The 22,628-nt window shown below is 40.3% G+C and overlaps 1 long non-coding RNA gene across 12 annotated transcripts in view; it reads right to left on the minus strand.

Annotated features, from left to right (window-relative positions):
- LOC145540675 (uncharacterized) overlaps positions 1-22,628 on the minus strand; it is a 217,778-nt gene that overhangs the window by 120,249 nt on the left and 74,901 nt on the right. For 6 of the 12 annotated variants that reach the window (XR_014078492.1, XR_014078498.1, XR_014078485.1 and 3 more), the window contains one exon: positions 18,104-18,187. The exons of the other annotated variants lie outside the window; for them this stretch is intronic. This is a non-coding gene — a long non-coding RNA (uncharacterized LOC145540675). The remainder of the gene's footprint in view (positions 1-18,103; positions 18,188-22,628) is intronic. 12 annotated transcript variants of the gene reach the window in all.

Consider the following 22,628-nt stretch of genomic DNA (forward strand, 5'->3'; position numbering starts at 1 on the left):
TTTTTTCCTTTATCCATTCATTCACTGACAGACACTTAGATTCTTTCCACATCTTGGCTATTGCAGATAATGTGCAATGAACTTGGGAGTACATGTATTTCTCTCAGAAACTGATTTTATTTCCTTCAGAAGTATATTCAGAAGTGGGATTGCTGGATCATGTAGTAGTTCTATTTTTAATTTTTTGAAAACTGTCCGTAATTTTTTCTATAATGACAGTATCAATTTCACATTCTCATCCAGAGTGCACAAGGGTTCCCTTTTCACCACATCCTTGCCAACATTTATCTTTTGTTTTCTTGATAAAAGCTGTCTTAACAGGCTTTTGGGAGAAGGCAATGGCACCCCACTCCAGTACTCTTGCCTGGAAAATCCTATGGACGGAGGAGCCTGGTAGGCTGCAGTCCATGGGGTCGCGAAGAGTTGGACACAACTGAGCGACTTCACTTTCACTTTTCACTTTCATGCACTGGAGGAGGAAATGGCAACCCACTCCAGTGTTCTTGCCTGGAGAATCCCAGGGACGGGGGAGCCTGGTGGGCTGCCGTCTATGGGGTCACACAGAGTTGGACATGACTGAAGTGACTTAGCAGCAGCAGCTGCAGCAACAGGCTTTTGGTGATTTCTCATTGTGGTTTTGACTTTCACGCCCCTGACAATTAGTGATATTGAGTACCTTTTCACGTACTTGTTGGCCATTTGTATGTCTTCTTTAGAAAAAAACATCTATTCTAGGCTTTTACATGCTTTTCAATTGTATTATTATTATTTTGCTATTGAATTTCTGAGTTCTTTACATATTTTGGAAATTCAACCCCTTTTCATGTGTGTAAAAGTAAAAGTAAAGTGTTTGTTGCTCAGTCATGTCTGACTCTGCAACCCCATGAACTGTAGCCAGCCAGGATCCTCTGTCCATGGAATTCTCCAGGCAAAAATACTGGAGTGGCTAGCCATTGCCTTCTCCAGGGGATCTTCCCCATCCAGGGACTGAACCCAGTTCTCTTGCATTGCAGGGAGATTCTTTACTGTCTGAGCCACAGGGAAGCCCCTAAGTAATGATGCAAAAATCTACACAAATTATATAGCTACCTTCATGCTTAATGGTACAACATTAAAATATAACTTTATCCATGAAACCAAGAACCAGACAGGATTCAATGATATACTAGTGAGCCTAGTCATTGCAGAAAGGCAATATTAATTAACTAATTAATCAATTAAACTAGTAAACAAGAAATAAAAATGCTCATCATATATTCTATACATGAATCAGAAATAGACAAATATGCTTAAAATTAATAAGAAAGTAAGACATTTGCTTAAGATAAAATTAATAATGATATTCAAATGTTTTCTTCTCTCAAGAACAGTTAGATAATTCAATTAAAAATATTTTCTAATAACAAACAGACAAGTTGCCTAGAAGTAATCTATCAAATGACATGCTGCATATTTTGTGTATAAAATTTTTTTAAAAAGAACCTGTACTAAAAGCTATTTAAAAGTCCTAAATAAGTTGATCAATATGACATATTCACAGGTAGAAATACTGACTCTTTGCAACCCCATGGACTGTAGCCTTCCTTTGCCCGTGGAATTCTCTAGGCAAGAATATTGGAGTGGATGGCCTTTCTCTTTTCCAAGGGATCTTCCTGACCTAGGGATTGAGCTTGGGTCTCCCACATTGCAGGCAGATTCTAAGCCACTAGGGAAGCCCCAATAAAGATATTAATTCTCCTCAAATTGACTAGATAAATTTAATGGAATACCAGTCAACATCTCTGCATGATTGTCTCTCTTTTTTGTGGAACTGACAAACTAATTCTAAACTTTATGTTAAAAGGCTAACAGAAGCTAAGACATTCCTGAAGAAGACAAATGAGAGAGAAACTTGCCCGGATATATGGTTAAGACTTGTTGGAAACCATATACTAAATCACTTTAGATTGCTGCAGGTATAGACACATAAACTAATGGAAATAACAGAAAACTAAGCAATAGGTCAGGCATTTATATAAACAGTTTATGACAAAAACAACATTACAGAACAATGGGGGAAAATATGGATAATTATTATAATAAATGGGCTTGGCCATTGATAAAATAACATATTCATTTATACTACACATGAAAATCAATTAAAATGTTAAAGTACTAGAAAAGAGTAATATATATATGATCTTAAAGTATAAAATTATACATAAATGCAAATCAAAAATGGAAAGATTGATAAAGCTAATTACATTTAAAATTAAAAATCTCTGTTTACTAGAAATCATCATAAAGAGAGTGAAAAAAAGCCGCAAGTTGGAAAACTTATCCATGAAATTTAACAACAATAAAAAGTGTTAGTATCTGGAATATATAAAGTATAGAAAATGAAAGCACATATAAAAGTGAATAAAGATGTGGACAGACACCATGAAAACAGAAACGTAAAGTATATTTTTTGAAAAAATGTTCATTCTTATTAGTTATAAAGGAGATGCTCCCAAAATGGCATAAGAGAACAATTTAGTACACTTGAGATTAGTGAAAAAAAGAAAGTCTAACAATACTGATTGCTGTTAAGGGTATAGAGAAACAGTAACTCTCATATCTGTCTGATGGAATGTAAATTAATCCAACACATTGAAAATAAATTGGCGTTACTTACTAAATTTCAAAAATCCTGAATTCAACAATTATAGTCCTAGGAATATTTCCTAGAGAAACTTGTACATGTATGCCAGGACACATTCAATAAGTGTGATTCCAGCAATATTGATTTTACTAGCAAAATACTTGTAAAATATCAAACCCATAATCAGTAGAATGGATGCATTGTAGCACAGTCATTACACTAGAATACCAAAGAGCAGAAAGAAAATGAACAACAGTGCAAAAAATCAATGTAAATCTAATTTCAAGATGCAAGATTAATTGAAAACAGTAATTCATGAGGAAAATACATGTAGTATGATTCCACCCTTGTAATGGTATAAAACATAGACAATAAACAGAGGGATATGGTAATGTATGTTTCCATGTTACTCTCTTACCCTCTCCTTCCTCTCCTGCCTTCCCCCCGGCCTAAACAGAGAGATACACTGGTGGGAAAATCTGTGCAAAAAAGCACAAAATTTAGAACAGTGGTCACTTCTGGAGGTTGGGAGAGGGACAAATAATGAAATACATGTAGGAAGGGATACATAGGCAGCTTCAAAGATTCTGTAATGTTCTGTTTCTGAGGCTGGTTGGAGTATACATGGTCTTTATTTTCTTTGATTGATTGATCCATCTATCTACCATCTATCTACATGCATTAGATATATTTATATAGTGGCGCAAATGGTAAATTATCTGTTTGCAACACAGGAGACCAAGGTTCGATCCCTGGGTCAAGAAGATCCTCTAGAGAAGGAAATGGCTTACCCACTCCAATATTTTTGCCTGGAGAATTCCATGGACAGAGGAGCCTGGCGGACTACAGTCCATGAGGTCACAGAGAGTCAGATATGACTGAGCTTGAGCAACTAACTATATATATATATATTAATATATATATTTCCTATAAAATATTTTATAGGAAAAGTAAACACAAATTGACCAGGAGTTTGCCAGCAAATGGGAAAAAAGATAAAGGAAAATCCAGAGGAAAACAGCATGGACAAAGGTGTTAACATGTGAAAAACAGGTGTTTACGGATGTACTTTTGAAGAATGACACCTAGTTCACATATTCAACTTTGAGGTTGGAGAAAGTTTCAGAGTCAGCTCAAAAGCAGGTGAAAGCATTGCTGCTCAGATCTGTGTCCTTCTGGAGGTAAGAAATTGGAGACGCAACTCCCTGTCTTGTTTCCCCTCCTGAGACGTCTAGGCACGTGTTCGGTATAATCTACCTTCCGCTCTCAGGGAAAAGGAAACATCTGAAGAAGGCTTGGAAGCGGGTTGAGGTCCAGGCACTGTGGTTTGTTTGGGGGAAGAACATGTAGCGAGATAAAGAACACCTGGCTCAGGCTGGCATTAATAATGGTCTCCAGCGCTCACTGCAACACTTGGCACACAGTTATGCTCAACAAATAGTTGGGGGAATGAATAAATGGAGACTTTGACAATGAGGAGTCCTGGGAACATACCTCCTTTGCTAATGCCACCTTTTTCTCTTTTCCTTTTTGGCTATTCTCACCGTGGCTAGAGAAACTTTATAACTTTTTCCCCTTCCCTTTTCAGTAGCTGGTAGGGGTGGGAGGACTTGAAGAGGTCCAAGACAAACTGTGAATGGCCTTGATTTCCAATGGTCCTTGCAGAGTGCTGACAGATATCTGACATGGGAGCTAGATTGGAGACGCTGCTAGCTGGGGCCAGGAGCCAACCCTCTTTTCAGAGGAAATCTCCGTAGATGGTGGTGAATTGAGTGTCTCCGTATGCCGACTCTGGGCTTTTTCTTTCCTCCTCTTCACCTCTCATTTCTCCAGCTCACATCTCCTTCCATCTCCTACCTGATCATTTTCCTTTCCTTATGCTTCTTAAAAGAGCCCTTCACATCCTTTGCTTTGGTTAATTTCTCCTTGTACCCTTTGGACCAACACATCTCCTCATGGCCAGAAGGATATACAAGAAACTGGGAACCTGGTTGAGGCAACATCACTTGGTTACAAATTTCATGCTTTTGAAAGTTCATTTTTTTGTATAATTTCTGTCTAGATTTAGTTTATCCTCATTTTTGAATTTTATTATAATTTTCCTTTAGCAGAAATATACTGCACATTCACTATAAATGAAATGCGGAGAAGTATAAAAGAGAAAAAAGAGCTATAAACATCACCCAGGGATGACAGTCATTCCATGTAGTTTGGGGAATTCTATTCTAGTCTCTCTCTTATTTTTACTATGCATTTCTCCTTTGGAAGTTAAGGTTACCACTCATTTAATGTTCTTCCTTTCCAGGTTATAATGAAGATTAGGAAGAAGCTCAAGAAGTAAATGTGGAGATAGTAACAATAATAGAGACTTAACAGTGGTTAATATGTATGGCTCCTTTGTAAGGCAGGATTGGAGAATGGATCTTAGGTCTAAAGTAGCCTGCCCATGGGACATGTGCCTTCAAGGCTACTGTGGGCAAAATTATATCAACTATACTCACACTGTTAGCTGCACGGAAAATGGTATCTGCCTCACAAAGAATGGACAGCTGAGGAAAAGGGTGAATAGTGGTACCTTGGGCTCATCTATAGGAGGCTGACCCTCAGTTCATCTCTAGGTATTTTTAGATTAAAAGCAGGTAAACCAAAGAGGAACCCAAGATCTTCTTCCAAATATAAACAGAGAAATAATATTCCAGAGAAAGATGACTGCTTATTTCTAAAGTTTAGTACAAAACCATGTCCCCCACAGGTGTAGATTCCAATTTGTATCAGGAAGGATCAAATCAGGAAAGCAGACAAGGACTTCCCTGGTGGGCTAGTGGTTCAGAATCCACCTTGCAGTGCAAGGGATGTGAGTTCAACTCCTGGTCAAGGAACTAAGATCCCATATGCCACAGAGCAATTAAGCCTGAGCGCTGCAACTACTGAACCTCCACACCACAACTGGAGAGTCTGTTGCCCCAATGAAAGATCCCACGAGACTCAAGGAAGATACTGTGAGCTGCAATTAAGACCCTAAGTTGCAACACAAATAAATATTCTTTTCTTTAATTAGGAAAACAGAGAACATAATAGTCATTTTAACAGAGAGATTTAATACAGGGAATTGGAGAAGTAAAAAGTAAAACTAACTAAATAAATAAGGAAATAAAAAAGTAACTGTAGGAAACAGGTACCAGAGTGAGAGACACAAAGAGAAAAGGCTGAGCTTATCCCATCCTGTGGGCTCTGGCCAGCAGGTACTGGGATATCAGGAGCTTGGAGAAGGAACTTAAAGATCTATGACTTAGATCTCAAGAAGAGCAGAGCTGGCTGGAGCCAGTCTTTCTCAGAGTGCAGGATGAAACTGGCTCTGAGTGTGTGTGTGGGGGAAATACAGAAGCTAGATCCTTATCATTACTCGGGTGAGGGGTCATTGCTAGAGCTAAGCTAATGAGAAAAGTAAGTCATCCAGAAGGAATAAGTGCCTTCCCCTCCCAGACCAAGGCTGTTTCTAGAGCCTAATGGGAGGAGAAGTGGCTAAGGGGAGATGTGGCTTGCAAAACCCAGACCCCAGACTCACAGTTCAGGGTTTAGATGGACACCAGGGTTGGCATTGCAGCCATTCTGCAGAGACAGTGTAGACCTCCACCCAAAATCTGGTTTCGATGTAGAGACTGATGGTCCCATGCCCACCAAGAAGGCATGAACAGGTTTTTCTACTCACAGAATTAAGTTTTCTGGGGAGAATAGAACATGATCCCAGGCTGATCTGGAAATGAACTTCAGGGTGCAGAAAAAGGGGACTGGCTTGGGTTGTTAACGTGGCCACAGGGTGGGCTGGAGTGAGGGCTCCCCTGTGTGGACAGGGCTTGCATGGTTTGAATCCTCCACGGGCCCCAAAAGAAGGAGTGCCAGGCTTTCTCATCAGTCTTCTCAGATGTGGAAGGGAAAAGCACCCACCATGAGCAAACATCAAAAAGTGGAGTCAGACCCTTTATTACATTCAGAAGACAGACAAAGACTTTTCCTCCAGCAAAGGCTAAAAGTGCACCAGCTGGCATTCTCCAAGGGGAGAAGGTCCATGGGGAAATGATGGAATGGGGGAAAGGGGAGATTCTTTCAGGGGTCACCCTGACTTCTAGCTGTGTGCTCTATCTCAGAACTTCCACTTCTTACTTAATCTATTTGGAACACCTTACCAGATTATTCACTATTCTTATAAAACGGCTTTTAACAGGTGCATGTTATTCTCTCTTTGGATATTTGGATAAACTATGCTTTGTTTTATACTAGTTCTTAATTGATAGGCATTTAAGTTGTTTCTGGATGTTCTTATATTTTTGAAATATGTAGCCTATGCTGAGAAGTCACTGCTCCAGTCCCCAAGGATTCACTGAGCCCTTATTAGGTGCTAGGCATAGGATAAAAAACAACCTCTGCTCTCTAGACAGAGAGGACCGCTCAGTAACAGGGCAGTGCTGTTATAACAAGAGGCAGATGAAGAAAGACAACCAGAGGAAACATGGTCACATTTTTTTCTTTGTATTTCATTTTAATTAAATGATAAACCACGAATACATTCTCATTCAAAAAATTTTAATTCTATCAAAATACATAGGTGAAAAAGTGTAAATATCATCTCATTTCTGCAACCTTGAATACATGTCCTTCTGAGCTTTTTTGTATGTGTGAAAAAAAGGACACAGATCCAGACTCACACACATAGACACAGAATGCACAGGATGTAATTTGGAGTCACATAATTTAGAGATTCTTTGGATATGAAGAGAACCAGAAAACAGAAAAATAGAAAGATAGGTGCGTAGACTATGCATAGTACTGGCATTCAAGCTCTTTTCAGTTAATCTTAGATCTTAGAAATGTTCTATTCTCTGTGAAGCCTGCACTGCTCTCACAGGAAGAATCCTTGAGGATTAATGTAATGTAACCTTTTCTCCACTCTTAAGTCTTTCCACTTCTTAATAATTTCAAAAATGCTACAATAAAAAAGAATATCTGTATATGATTGTGAAAATAAATCTGTGTAGCATCCCAAAAATAAAATTGTTGGATAAAAGGATTGATGCAAGTTTTTTTTAATAGATTCTTCCTCTTAAAAAGAGTGCTGATTTAAATTCTCTGCAAGTGTTCCTCTTTCAACATTATCTTGCCATGATTTTTTTTATTTTTTTATATTGTTAAATATTGCCATTCTAATGGGAAAAATCTCTTTGTAGTGTTATATTTTTAGCTGTTTAAACACATAGACTTATTGATGTTAAAGATCTTATTTACTTTATCTGTTTATCAGAAGATTTGATGCTTAAGATGTAGGATAAGGGTATTTTATTTCTTTGACCTTCATATTAAATCAGGCAGAAACTCTTTACCATTTTTTAAAGTAACATTTTGTTTCTAGAAAGAAAAAGCCAATGACGTTAACTTTTCAAAAGAATTATTCATAAAACTTTAGAGCAATTTTTAACTTGTCAAGTATAACACTACACACCCTTGAAGACAGGTCTACTAAGGAATGTGATTGACTATTAAGTTATTGAATAGTTACTCAAGATGGATTAGGAGGAACCAGATTAGATTTTACATCAATGACACTTAGATTTATATCAATGACTACCTCTACCTTTTCCTAACAGTTCTTTTTGGTCTTTAAGGCAACTTGATACACACTGTCTGCCTTCTTGATTTCTTCCTCAAGATGTGATTTTTTTTTCCCCCAGATGAAGTTTTCGCTTCTTATTACAGACTTTCATAGGATTTTGATTCCCTAATAGAACATGACACTTACGTGGTAATATCTTCATTTCTGTCGCTTCTGTTAGAATATAAGCCAGGGCCACGTTTGATTTGTTCATCGTTGTATCCCCAGCACCATTTTTTTTGAGAATTGTAAATTCTCCAATCTGTGATGAGTCATTTACTTTTGTGAAAGGAAGCAAAACTCTCCCTTCTACAGAAGTGTTGTGGACCCTTGCTGTCGTTCAGTTGCTAAGTCATGTCTAACTCTTTTGCCACCCCATGGACTGTAGTCTGCAAGGCTCCTCTCTCCACGGGATTTCCCAGGCAAGAATACCGGAGTGGGTTGCCATTTCCTTCTCCAGGGGATCTTCTTGACCAAGGGGTCAAACCTGTGTCTCCTGCATTAGCAGGTGGATTCTTTACCACTGATCCACCTAGGGGCTGTTTGTATATTTAATTTACAGTAGTAAGTGAAAGTGAAAGAGATCATCGCTCAGTCATGTCTGATTCTTTGCGACCCCAAAACTCTACCCACAGTGTGGTGAGAAGCATAATTTCTAGATAACTCACTTTCTCATTTATGTGGGGCTTCCCAAGTGGCACTAGTTAAGAATCCACCTTCCAATGCAGGAGATATAAGAGACGTGGGTTCGATCCCTGGGTCAGGAAAATCCCCTGGTGGAGGGCATGGTAACCCATTCCAGTATTCTTGCCTGGAGAATCCCATGGACAGAGGAGCCTGGCAGGCTATAGTCGCACACGACTGGTGACTTCACAAGCAGGCATGCATATTTATGTAATTCATTTGTCACTTGATTTCCTGCCTGAACCCCCATCTTCCTCCCTTTCTGATTCCATGATTTGCATGTTTCCACGGAAGTCAAAGGCCTAACCAAATATTCAATAGACACCCAGCTCATTTCTTAGGATCTCCTCTGCCTCCTGAGCTCCTTATTTTTCTGGTCTCTGATTCTCTGGTAACATGAGAAATTCAGCCCTGTCTTCAGGTTCCGTAAAACCATATTTACACAAGTCGCTATTGACCCAGTAGAGTTTAAAATTAGGGTTCATATGAGATGAAATTGAAATAGTGAAATGAAATATAGGGTATCTTCATTATTAAAATATTCTTCCAATAAAATAAAATAAAATATTCTTTCATACCACCAAAGACTTTCTCTCATCTTTTCTGAGCTTTTGCTCTTTCTCTTCCCTTTCTCTAAAGAACCCCAAACCCACTGTTCTTCCATTCTTTTCATGGGCTACTTCGCCTTTTTTTCTCTGAACTCCTAGAATCAGCCAACGTCAAGGCCCTTGGTACTTCAATTTCTATCAGTCACATATTAAGGGACTTTTCCCTGATAAAAGAAAATTTACTCCTAAAGAGGAAAGTGGTGCTGGTTGCTACAACAACAATATGTTGCTTTACTAGTTACATATACATATTACATCTGGGAATGTTTTGCATAGGTGAATTTCAGTTTGTTTTCTGTAAATAAAGGAGCAGCACAGTAATTACTGCTCTCTCCTTCCATAAACAGGCAAGACTATGTTATCATTCAGAGACAGCAGAGCTGGTGCCTCTTGACCCTTTCAGAACACAGATCATGGATAAGACCCAGAAAAACATGCCTTTAATATCACAGTAATTTGCGAGAAGGGTAGATTCAGAAGCATTCCACTGAGAGACTGCAAAAAAGGAAGCATGGAAGAATTCAAGTGCAAAAGTCATTAATTTTCAAACCAGTAAGGACTAGTTCAGAATTTTTTAAAAAAATGATATGTATTATATCACAGCACATTTATGGGAATAACTTAGCTATCTTCCCTGAGCAATTGGTGTAGGCAATTCAGGGCAAGGTTTACTTAAAACAATAAATTGTTTTTAGATTCCATGGAAGTATAACATATGTATAGAAAAGTATACAAATCACAGATTAATAAATGTTCACAAATGGAACACACATCTGTAACCAGGAGAAAAACAGAATATTGCCATTTACATTCTCCTACTCCCCTCCAGGACTTCTACCAGGCTGATCACCCTCCTCACTGCTGATACCATAGGTGCCAATACATTCATTTTGTCTGTTGTTGAACTTTACATTGATGGAATCATACATCATGTACTTTCTGGGGTCTGAGTTCCTTACCTCATTATATTTGTGGGCTTCCTCCTACTAGTGCTGTTTACCATTATCATTATTTTATATTTTTAACTATGCTGTAAATACCATTTATTGAATTGCAACATTGAATTTCTTCTGTTGGAATATTTTAGCCTTTTTTTTTCTGTTGTTTGTATTTTTCAAAAAATAATTTTAAAAAGCCACAGAAAACATAAACTATCTATAATTCCAACACACACACATATAATAATCTGTGCTGTCCAGGGAGTGTAACTGAGTTGTTATAGTAGATTCTATAGGTTCTAAGTCTTAAATAATCTCCTCTTCCTCCTCTCCTCCTTTTCCTCCTCCTCCCCCACCTTACCTCCCCTCCTCCTCCTTTTTCTTCTCTGCTCTCTCTCCATCTCTGTGTCTCTCTCTCTCTCTCATACATACATACACATCCCTCTTTGGTATGTTCTCTGATCAGTGAGATCAAGTATTATTCCTGATGCAACCTAGATCTCCCTGTGACTGGGTGATTGGGAGCTAAAAGGTTCCTTCCTCGCCAGGACCTTATAGATTGAGGAACAATTTTACTATAGGAAGGAGATGTCATTATCAGACAGAGAGGGTTGAACAGTCAAACTGGGTAGAAGAAAAATATGAATACCACAGTAGAGCATGCTCAGTAGATATTGTTCCTACCCTATTATCTTAGCTTGTGTCAGTACAATAACCCAGTGAGCTAAAAACAGGGACTTTTAGTCATTTTCACTCCTGATATCTACATCTAAGGGATAACTCTTGTCTGATGCAAAATATATTTTTAGCAAGACTTACAGAAAACTTGAAATGACTCCCACTGATTTGGCTAGGAAGTCAAGCATGGCCCTATTTACTTCTATAGAGAGAGCAGGGATAAGTTGTGTGCTGCTGGACCAAAGTCCAAAACAAAAATAGCCAACCCAGGGTTGCTCCCCCAGCCTTGGCCCAAGAGGAAGCTTAATGTAGGTATAGTCTCCTTGGAGTGTATTTTGTGTACTTTGGAGACAATGTGCCAACACAGGGGGAGATTGGCCTTGTCTGCTGGAGACATAGATCCAGGCTTTCCAGCTGGCAGTCATGGTAATGGCACAGGTCTGACTTCCTTATATCACTAGTGCCTGCTCTCCCTAGATGAAGGTGGGGTGAGAAGAATGAATAATCAGAGTTTCTCTGATGTCTCCATTTCTGGTAGCTGAGAGCCCATAATTGGCACCATTATTGCATGAGCTGCTACTTGTCCACATTTCCAGAAAACCAGATTAAGCATTTCTTTTAATGGATGCTGATGTGCATTTTTGGAGGCAGAGAACTGGTAAGATGCTGTTGCTCTTCAGTTGCTAAGTTGTGTCCAACTCTTGTGACCCCATGGACTTCAGCACGCCAGGCTACAGGTAATGTATCAGTTCAGTTCAGTCACTCAGTCGTGTCTGACTCTTTGCGACCCCATGAATTGCAGCATGCCAGGTCTCCCTGTCCATCACCAGCTCTGGAGTCTATCCAAACCCATGTCCATCGAGTCAGTGATGCCATCCAACCATCTCATCCTCTGTCGTCCCCTTCTCCTCTTGCCCCCAATCCTACCCAGCATTAGGGTCTTTTCCAATGAGTCAACTCTTTGTATCAGGTGGCCAAAGTACTGGAGTTTCAGCTTCAACATCAGTCCTTCCAATGAACACCCAGGATTGATCTCCTTTAGGATGGATTGACTGGATCTCCTTGCAGTCCAAGGGACTCTCAAGAGTCTTCTCCAACACCACAGTTCAAAAGCATCAATTCTGTGGCGCTCAGCTTACGTCACCGTCGAACTCTCACATCCATACATGACTACTGGAAAAACCATAGCCTTGACTAGACGGACTTTTGTTGGCAAAGTAATGTCTCCACTTTTAAATATGCTATCTAGGTTGGCCATAACCCTCCTTCCAAGGAGTAAGCCTCTTTTAATTTCATGGCTGCAATCACCATCAGCAGTGATTTTGGAGCCCAATGTATAGACTCCTTTAATACAATGAGTGCTTGGTACTGCCTTTGAGACCGAAGTCACTGTTTCCTGGGCATTTACAATGGAAGATGAAAATAGAATGAAGGTCTGTGTTAATTTGTTTTTTTGTAGAGTTCCCTCTGCAAACAGTAGGTTCTCATTATTTATTTATTTATTTGGATTTTTAAATTTTTTGTTTATTTCATATTTAATTATAGTTGATTTATATAGTGTGTTAGTTTCAGGTGTACAGCAAAGTGATTCAGTTATACATATACATGTATTTTTCAGATTCTTTTCCCATTTAGTTTATTACAGAATACTGAGTAGAGCTCCCTGTGCTATACACAGGGAACTCTACTTAGTTATTTATTTTATACATAGTAGTGTATGTACATGTCAATCCCAATCTCCCAATTCATCCTACGCACCCTCTTTCCCCCTTGGCATCCATACATTTGTTCTCTATCTGTGCCTCTATTTCTGCTTTGTAAATAAGATCATCCATATCACTTTTCTAGATTCTGCACATGTGTCAATATATAATATTGGTTTTTCTCTTTCTGACTTACGTCACTTGATGACAGTGTCTAAGTTTATCTATGTCTCTGCAAATGACCCAATTCTGTTCTTTTTTTGTGTTAATTTTAAGAATTGTGGGCTCATACTATATTTAAGGGATTCAGAATTCCCCATTCATTCATACATTTAATGTAATAAATAGAGGACAGATAGTTGGATAGATAGGGTCATGGTTAATTTTGTGTGTCAACTTGGCTAGGCCACAGTACCTAGATAGTTGATCAAACATTATTCTAGATGTTTTTGTGAGGGTATTATTTAGATGAGATTGATATTTAGATCAGTGGACTTTAAAGCAGATTACCCTCCATCGTGTGGGTGGGCCTCATTTAATCAATTGAAGACCTTAAGGAAGTAGACTGACCTTTCCCAAGAAAGAGAGAATTCTGCAAGGAGACTGACTTTGGACCTGAGCTGCAGCAGCAATTCTTCCTGGGGTCTCTAGGTAGCCAGCCTGTCCTGCAGGTTTTGGACCTCTCAGGCTCCCCAAGCACATGAGTCAATTTCTTATAATCAATCTCTCTCTGTCTCTGTCTCTTTCTCTTTGCCCCATTGGCTCCATTTCTCTGGAGAACCTGGACAGACAGACCAAGTTTGTTGATTACTCAGCACTCACTAAGCAGCCCATGGGAATCATTTCATCTTATCTTTCAAACATGCCTAAGAATTAGGAACTGAGATTAGTCCGATTTAACAGATAAGAAACTGGAGTTCCAAAGATAAATCCTTTGTCCAAGGTCATCCTGATGGGTAGTGCAGACCTGCCTTCTCACTCCAGGAAGTGTACCTCTCTCCACACTCAAAGCTCACTCTTCTACAGAGTCCCCTTGTCTTTGAGGGTCCCCTTGTCTTCAGCTCTCATTCATTGTCCTTTACACCTGCGTATCCTTCCTGCTTTCTCTGCGTGCATTCAGAGCAGCCCCTTCACACCAGCGGCATTCTTCCCAGCTGCAGCTCTGGCCCAGAGTCTGTTCACACAGCCTGGTGCTAATAGAGATCCCAGACGCTCCTGGCTTCACCGACCACATCAGAGGCGCAAGAATGCAAAGTAGAAGCAGGGAACACTTTTCAGAGGAAAACGGGCTTCTTTCTTGAGTAGACCTCGCTTGACCCCTTGAGTAAGGGCAGAATGTGGGAACATGCCTGTGAGACACAGAACAGAGGCACCCCAAGCTGCCATGGAGACATTGGCGTGTATTCCACTGGAACTTTGCTATGTTTCTCCTCACCTCTCCCTCTAAATTCTTGCAAATTGTCTGCACTAGTTTCTTCATTCATTTATCTACTCATCTAATACATACTTTTTGAACATGCATGATTATCAAATGCCACACTTGGTGTTGGAGAGATGATGGAGAGTAGGAGAGGTCTCCCTACAGTTGCTAGAGTCTATTTCTCTGATGAAAAAGACAGGTAAATAGCCAGGCAATTCCAGTACATTATGGTAAGTGTGAGGGAAGAAGGAAGCACACTAGGAAAGCACAGGGAGGATGCAGAAACAAGTTTATTTGTTCAGTCAGGGAAGGATTTCTGGAGGAGGTTAAATCTAACCCAAGACTGGAGCAAAGAATGGGAATTCTCCAGTAATGGTATGTGGAATGGAAAGAATTGTTTTCTGGATGAAGTAAAAACGTGCTAAGGTTGGAAGACTGGATTTGCACATGATGGCTGCAAAGACTTTAAAGGTATTCATGACTTAGATTTAGGTGGGGTACTAGGAGTGGGGTGGCAGGGTATGAATATCAGGAGATGAAGCAGGAGGAGAAAGTCCTTCTGTAACAAAGTGGACTAAGCGAAAGAAAGTGAAGTCACTCAGTCATGTCCAACTCTTTGCCACCCCATGGACTGTGGCCCACCAGGCTCCTCCATCCACGGAATTTTCTATGCAACAGTACTGGAGTGGGTTGCCATTTCCTTCTCCAGGGGAGAAGTGGACTAAGGAAAGCAATAAGAGAACAGAGGGGAGATGACAGAAAGCATGATCAGAACACAATTTGCTTTGATCACCTGCAGCTCCTGGAGTGAGTTCAGGTTCTGTCCCTCCCTCCCAGGTATGGCGTGTTCTAGAGTACATGTCCCTCCTCCATCAAGGGGAATAGCCCTGCCCTGTTGACCTCCTGGATAGGTGATGAAGAACAAGTCGACAGTGCCTGGGAAATGATGGTGCACTCCTTGACCAGCTCTGTCCTTGCAGGTCTCCAGCACAGGATGGAGATACTCATCAGTGCCCCACATTCTGGGGGTGGAGAGGCTATTCTAGAAGCCAAGAGGTTCTTCCACTTTGGTGTTTCCCACAGCCTGGAAGATAACCTCTGACTCTAACCCAGTGAGCAAGGCCAGTAGCCGCTGTTCTTTCTGCTCATGAACTCTATCCTTTGGCCATACAAAATTCCAAAGCTGGTGTGCCAGAAACAAAACAAAGCAAACAAGCAGAATAGAATTAAACCCTCCACTAATCTAAAAGTTTGATTCCCCCCAACAATACAAGGTTAATGAAAAAGACTTGAGACCTGGATCTGATTTTCAGGTGGAAAACTACTCACCGCCCAAACTCCTCCCTCTTGACAATTTCCCTGAGTTCCTCTGTACTCATTTTCAGGCCTCTTTCCTTGGGAAGGTTTTCCCGACATGTGGTACAGCTGGTGCTGGGGTCCCTCCTTACAGGTCCGTAGCAAACTGCATCTTCAGTATCATTTTAACCTCTACTAATTGCTTCTCAAGTGCAAAGTTAAAAAATGGTCACGTATGTGACCCTCAGTTCCCCATTTGATTCATTACTCCATTATACTGGGTTAGCCAAAATGTTCACTTGGGTTTTTCTGTAAGATGTTATAACAACCCAGTATTACTTCATTATTACACAGAACTGATTTTTTAAAATACCCTTTCCCCAAATAAGCAAACAATAACAGCAACTGGTAAGCCTGGCATGTTGTAATCCATGGGGTCACAAAGAGTCAGACACAATCTAACAACTGAACAACAGCAACAACAAACAAACAAAACTTGGGCTTACAAAATCCAAAATGCAAGTCAGTTTAGCTTCTGAAATAAAGTATAGATGTACTTATTTGCAAAGCAGAAATAGAGACATGTACACAGAGAACAAATGTATGGATACCAACAAGGAGATGGGCGTGGGGTGAATTGGGAGATGAGAATTGACATATATACACTATTGATGCTATGTATAAAATAGGCAACTAATGAGAAAAATATGACGTTGTATACTTCAAGTATACTTCAATAAAATTTAAAGAAAAAAAGAGGAATGGCATCAAATATGAACATTTTTGCCACTGTTTGTAGAGCTGCTGAATCTTTCCTTTGGGAAATCCCTAATCTCTACTCTGACAGGCCATACTGGGCTCATCTCATGAAGCCTCACCTGTCCAAACTCTGTGCCACTTGCTATGATTCTTCCAAGAACATGCTCTCATCCTCTGAACTAAGCCAGGCCAAAAGGCCCCCGTAGCTAGCTCTCCATTTGAAAATCTTCATGCTAAGTTCATTCAAGTACATACTCAGTCCTTCTCAGGTTATCAGCTATACATAAAAATTCTGGTCAAATTGAGCATGAAATCTGATATTTCACCACTTTAGAATCCCTGTGTCCTTTTCCTGGGAATCAGTTTAAGAGGAAAGGCAGATTTTTTCATGTACATAGGATCAGATTATCTTTCCCCATTTGTTGAAGCTCCACACTCATCCTTCCAAGAGATGTGCTTTAGTTTCCAACTCTCTTTTGTGAAGGCAAAAGAAGGGGGTGGCAGAGGATGAGATCATTAGGTGGCATCACCGACTCAATGGAAATGAATCTGAGCAAACTCCAGGAGACAGTGAAGGACAGGGAAGCCTGGCATGCTACAGTTCATGGTGTCACAAAGAGTCAGACACAACTTAGTGACTGAACAGCAGTAATAACAACAATCTCAGTAACTCAGGAGTGATTGTCCTTTCCAATCAATTGATTCCAATGTATCTATATGTGCATCCATACTCCAAGGTGCCTTACTCTGCTCATGACTTCCTGTAAGAGAGACCACTCTTGGTAAATTGAAATGGACTCCTGGTAGACATTTTGCTAGCAAAAAGAAGGGAAAACAGAAATGCAACCTCTGGCATGTATCCTAACAAAACAAAATTTATGATTCTCTATCGCAGTTATCTAGTTTCTTGCCAGAGTGTGCCATTTGACTGTGGAACTATATCTCATGTACAGCCATAAGATACTACTTTTTATTTTTATTCATTTCAACAATTTCTAATATAAATCCTGAGGCAGAGTTGGACTCCAGTAACTTATTATTTAATGAAAGGAAAAAGAATAAATGAACGCATTGACGTCCCGCTAGAATCCTTTCTGGGTACCACATTCAAAATGAGGATGAGCCTTTATTTGTGGCCACAAGAGTTATATTCCTGAAAAAGACATTTGTGTTTTCCTTTAGTAGATCCATTTTTATGCTACATGGATTTCTGGCTGTCTTCTATCGAGATGCCATAAACCCAGGCTTGTCTAATAACAACGCAGATGGAAGTGCTATGTGCAAAGTCCTTTACAAAGTCCCAGGATGGAAAGACCCACCAGGAAGAAAAGTTGCAGTCTCTTCTTTAATAATATCAGATACGAGTGGTACCAGAATCTCTCCCATGTATGTACCTACTTGTCAACAAGTGAGTTTGTGTATGAACATGGGGTTCACGGGTTCTGGTTCCAGCTCCGCTGTCAACCCACTGGATAATCTTGACTAAGTCTCTTTCTCTCTCTGAGCCTCAGCCTCCCTTTCTCTAACAAACAGGGGCTTGTATATATCATCTCCTTGCTCACTTGGAACATTGTATCGCCGTTTATTCAATTCCCTGAAGCTCTTATGGTCTCCAGGTCTATAGTTAGGGGTGACCTTGCTCTGGCTCACAGGTCTCTACCTTCATCACTTACCCTCAGGTGACAACTTGGCCAGGGGAGACTTACTCAATGTATGTCAACATATTGCATCCCAAGAGAACTGCAGTTACCTGACACGGAGCAGTTGGTTTTCAAACTCCTCAATTGTGGCTGTTTACTGCTCCCTGGTGGTTCAAGGAGGAGTCTGCAGACACCTAAAGAAAATATTTCTCTGAAATGTAGATCCCACTCTTTATTGAAAGGCTTAATGAGCAAAATATGTAACATGCCAACACAATGCCTGCTACCAAATAGCTATTGAATAAATTCATGTTCACTTATCCCTTCAAAGGAAACTGGCTTCAGATTGTTGTGTTTAGAAGATCCTTTAAAATATTAGAGTTGTAGAACAGGAATTTAGAGCATATAAGGACCAAAAAAAAAAATCATCAGTAAATGATGAGTATGTATTAAGCAAAACCAATATACTAAAAGTGACCAAAGTAGAGAAGAAGCAAAGCAACTCTGAAAAAAAAAGAATATTCATTCATAGTTCATGGAGGTGGCAGGAATAGGGAAAGTCTAACACTTATTAGCTTCTATACCTCCCAAATTTTTATAAATTTTATTACATTTGATGCACAGAAAACCTAATGATGTAGGAGTTAGCAGTCTCATTCTACACAGGAGGGAACTAAGTCTCAGAGAGGCAAATAACTCTGAATGTCCATAGTTAACACATGGCCATCATCTAAAATTTAAGTCTGTGCTGCTTCAAACTATGGTTTCTCCAAAAACATCACCCAGGCTTCTAGGGATTTTAAAATTATTTCATTCTTCTACCCCTTTTACAAGTGGAGAAACTGTGACTCAAAGGGAGATGCTGCACTAGTGGTAGGTGGGAAGGGTTTAAAACCAGCTCAGGGTGGTGGTAGTGGTGTCAATTTGATTTTATAGCATTTGCTCTATAAATTAAAGCATTTGCTATATAAATTATAAATACTAAAATTCATATGAAAGAAAGTGAAAGCGAACGTCTCTCCATCATGTCTGACTTTTTGCGACCCCATGGACTGTAGTCCATGGAAGTATTGTAGTCCACGTAGTAGTCTCCAGGCCAGAATACTGAAGTGGGTGGCCTTTCCCTTCTCCAGCGGTTCCTCCCAACCCAGGGATCAAATCCAGGTCTCCCACATTGCAGGCAGATTCTTTATCAGCTGAACCACAAGGGAAGCCCAAAATTTATATAATTTTATATAACTTATATGATCCATTTTACTGAACAGGTATCGGGAGGAAATGTGCACAATCTAGCTGACCACTGATCTCATGTCTTAAAGTAACATCTCACAAGTATATGTTGAGTACCAACATGTCCTAGACTGATGTGAACGAGAGCTGAAATGCCTGGGTCTAACTTCAGCCTTCTTCATTCTTATCTGGACAATACAACCTGACAATTGAGGATGCCATTCTGCTAATGGTCTCACCAATTAACCATGTTCAATTCTGATTCCTCCCTTATCCTACTGGCTTCTTGACATGAGGAGATTAAGCGTCAAGGTGAAACAGAAACACATTCATCAGTTTGAGATGAGTGGCCATCAATCTGGAGAAAGAGGCCTCCATGCAGAGAAGAGGTGACACCCTCATGGTGTGGCTCCAAACAGCATCAGTCAGATCTCGACCATGTTTTATCCCAGGGAATGGGATGCTCCATGGAAGCAGAATGTCTGTCTTTTTTATATACAGTGCTTCCCCAGCTCATGGCACAATGGACTGCTCCACGATACGTACTGAATCACTACTTGTTGAATGCCTCTACCTCTGGCCATTGTATTAAGATTTCGCTGCAAGGTGAAATCTCACAGAGGACATCAGTACTCTGTGGTATTGCAGAGGTCACTTGAACTCTCTGGACATCAGCTTTTCTACTTTTAAAATGAAGAAAATATTAGCTACTATGAGAGCTTGTTGTAGGATTAGAGTAATATACTGTATATCAAGTGTTAGGTACACAGTAGACAATCAACAAAGAGTAATTCTTATTGTTGTTGTTTTTGTTAGACGTTTCAGCTTTTTAAGATACTCATGAAACAGGATTCCTGAGAAAAGTACAGACTGATCATAATACTTTATATATGTTGGGTGGACAGTTTTACATCGTGTATCTCAGCTGATACTCATAACCTCTATTTATGATAGGTATCAAATACCTTAGTTTATAGATGAAAAAAAATGAAGCTTGATCAGTCAGTAGCTTCTGGGAGTTTTCCCACCAAATAGCTTCTCTACTTGGATAGTTTTTCTGTGGTGTGCTTTAAAGCCAAGCTTAATTGTCCTATTCTCCATGAAGGATTATCCATTTCCTCCTTCCAAAGCAAACTTTGCCATTCCTCTCTCCACGCTCCCATTTCATGGGATAACTGGATCTGCCATGGTAGCTCTCGGCTGTCATTCACTATCCCACTTATTTAAAAACTTTTATTGACTGCCTGCTAACTGTCAGGAATACTGCTCAGTTTAGAGTTTTGGCAGGGGAAACAGGTAAGTAAGTAAGAAAGTTAGTGTTAGTTGCCCAGTCATGTCTGACTCTGAAACCCCAAGGACCAGAGCCGCTAGGCTCCTCTGTCTGTGGGATTCTTCAGGCAAGAATACTGGAGTGGTTGGCCATTCCCTTCCCTAGGGGATATTCCCAACCCAAGGATAGAACCTGGGACTCCTCCATTGCAGGTGGATTCTTTACCATCAGCCATTAGGGAAACAGATAAGAGTTCTTGTCAAACAGAGCTCAGATCTAGTGAAAGAGACAGACATTAATCAGATAACCATAAACATGACATATGTCTGTCTATCTATCTATCTATCTTTATTAGCTTCCTCAATGGTTCAGTGGGTAAAGTATATGCCTGCGATGCAGAAGACACAGGAAATATAGGTTCAATTCCTGAGAAGATTTGCTGGAGAAGGAAATGGCAACCTGCTCCAGTATTCTTGCCTGGAAAACCACATGGACGGAGGAGCCTGGCAGGCTACAGTCCAAAGGGTCACAAGGAGTCATACATGACTAAGCATGCAGGCACAGCATATATATATATATATATATATATATATATAGAAATAGCCCTCCATGCAGAGAAGAGGGGACACCCTCATGGTGTGGCTCCAAACAGCATTAGTTATATATATATATATGATCCACACAGTCAAAGACTTTGGCATAGTCAATAAAGTAGAAGTAGATGTTTTTCTGGAACTCTCTTGCTTTTTCGATGATCCAGCAGATATTGGCTATTTGATCTCTGGCTCCTCTGCCTTTTCTAAAACCAGCTTGAACATCTGAAAGTTCATGGTTCACGTATTTTTGAGTCTGGCTGGGAGAAATTTGAGCATTACTTTACTAGCATGTGAGATAAGTGCAATTGTGGGATAGTTTGAGGATTCCTTGGCATTGCCTTTCTTTGGGATTGGAATGAAAACTGACCTTTTCCAGTCCTGTGGCCACTGCTGAGTTTTCCAAATTTGCTGACATATTGAGTGCAGCACTTACACAGCATCATCTTTTAGAATTTGAAATAGCTCAACTGGAATTCCATCACCTCCACTAGCTTTTTTCATAGTGATGCTTCCTAAAGCCCACTTGATTTCACATTTCAGGATGTCTGGCTCTAGGTGAGTGATCACACCATTGTGATTATCTGGGTCTCATGACTTCATGGCAAATAGATGGGGAAACAGTGGAAACAGTGAGAGACTTTATTTTGGGGGGGACTCCAAAGTCACTGCAGCCATGAAATTAAAAGATGCTTGCTCTTTGGAAGGAAAGTTATGACCATCCTAGACAGCATATTAAAAAGCAGAGACATTACTTTGCCAACAAAGGTCTGTCTAGTCAAAGCTATGGTTTTTCCAGTAGTCATGTATGGATGGGAGAGTTGGACTATAAAGAAAGCTGAGCACCGAAGAACTGATGCTTTTGAACTGTGGTGTTGGAGAAGACTCTTGAGAGTCCCTTGGACTGCAAGGAGATCCAACCAGTCCATCTTAAAGGAAATCAGTCCTGAATATTCATTGGAAGGACTGATGCTGAAGCTGAGACTCCAATACTTTGGCCCCCTGATGTGAAGAACTGACTCATTTGAAAAGACCCTGATGCTGGGAAAGATTGAAGGCGGGAGGAGAGGGGGATGACAGAGGATGAGATGGTTGGATGGCATCACCGACTCAATGGACAAGAGTTTGAGAAGTCTGTGGGAGTTGGTGATGGACAGGGAGGCCTGGCGTGCTGCAGTCCATGGGGTCGCAAAGAGTCGGACACGACTGAGCGACTGAACTGAACTGACTGATCTCAGTTGAGAGATTAGAAGGCTAGAATACAGAGAGATGGTGTCACTTGGTAATGTTGGTAGTTGAGTAAGCCAGGATTCTAACCTGGTCTAGAACCTTCTTTAGGGTCTGCATCTTCCCCCACATATGCTCTGACTCTCATTATGCCACGTGGCCTCTCATGGAAGTTGTTCAACAATGTGGACTCTGAGTCAATGAGAGTTTTCACCTAGTAGCAGTCTGCTGCTGCTGCCAAGTCGTGTCAGTCGTGTCCGACTCCGTGCGACCCCATAGCCGGCCGCCCACCAGGCTCCGCCGTCCTGGGATTCT

This window comes from Giraffa tippelskirchi, chromosome 1 (assembly GCF_054371585.1).
Source record: "Giraffa tippelskirchi isolate mGirTip1 chromosome 1, T2T-mGirTip1v1.2.pri, whole genome shotgun sequence".
NCBI lineage: Eukaryota > Metazoa > Chordata > Mammalia > Artiodactyla > Giraffidae > Giraffa > Giraffa tippelskirchi.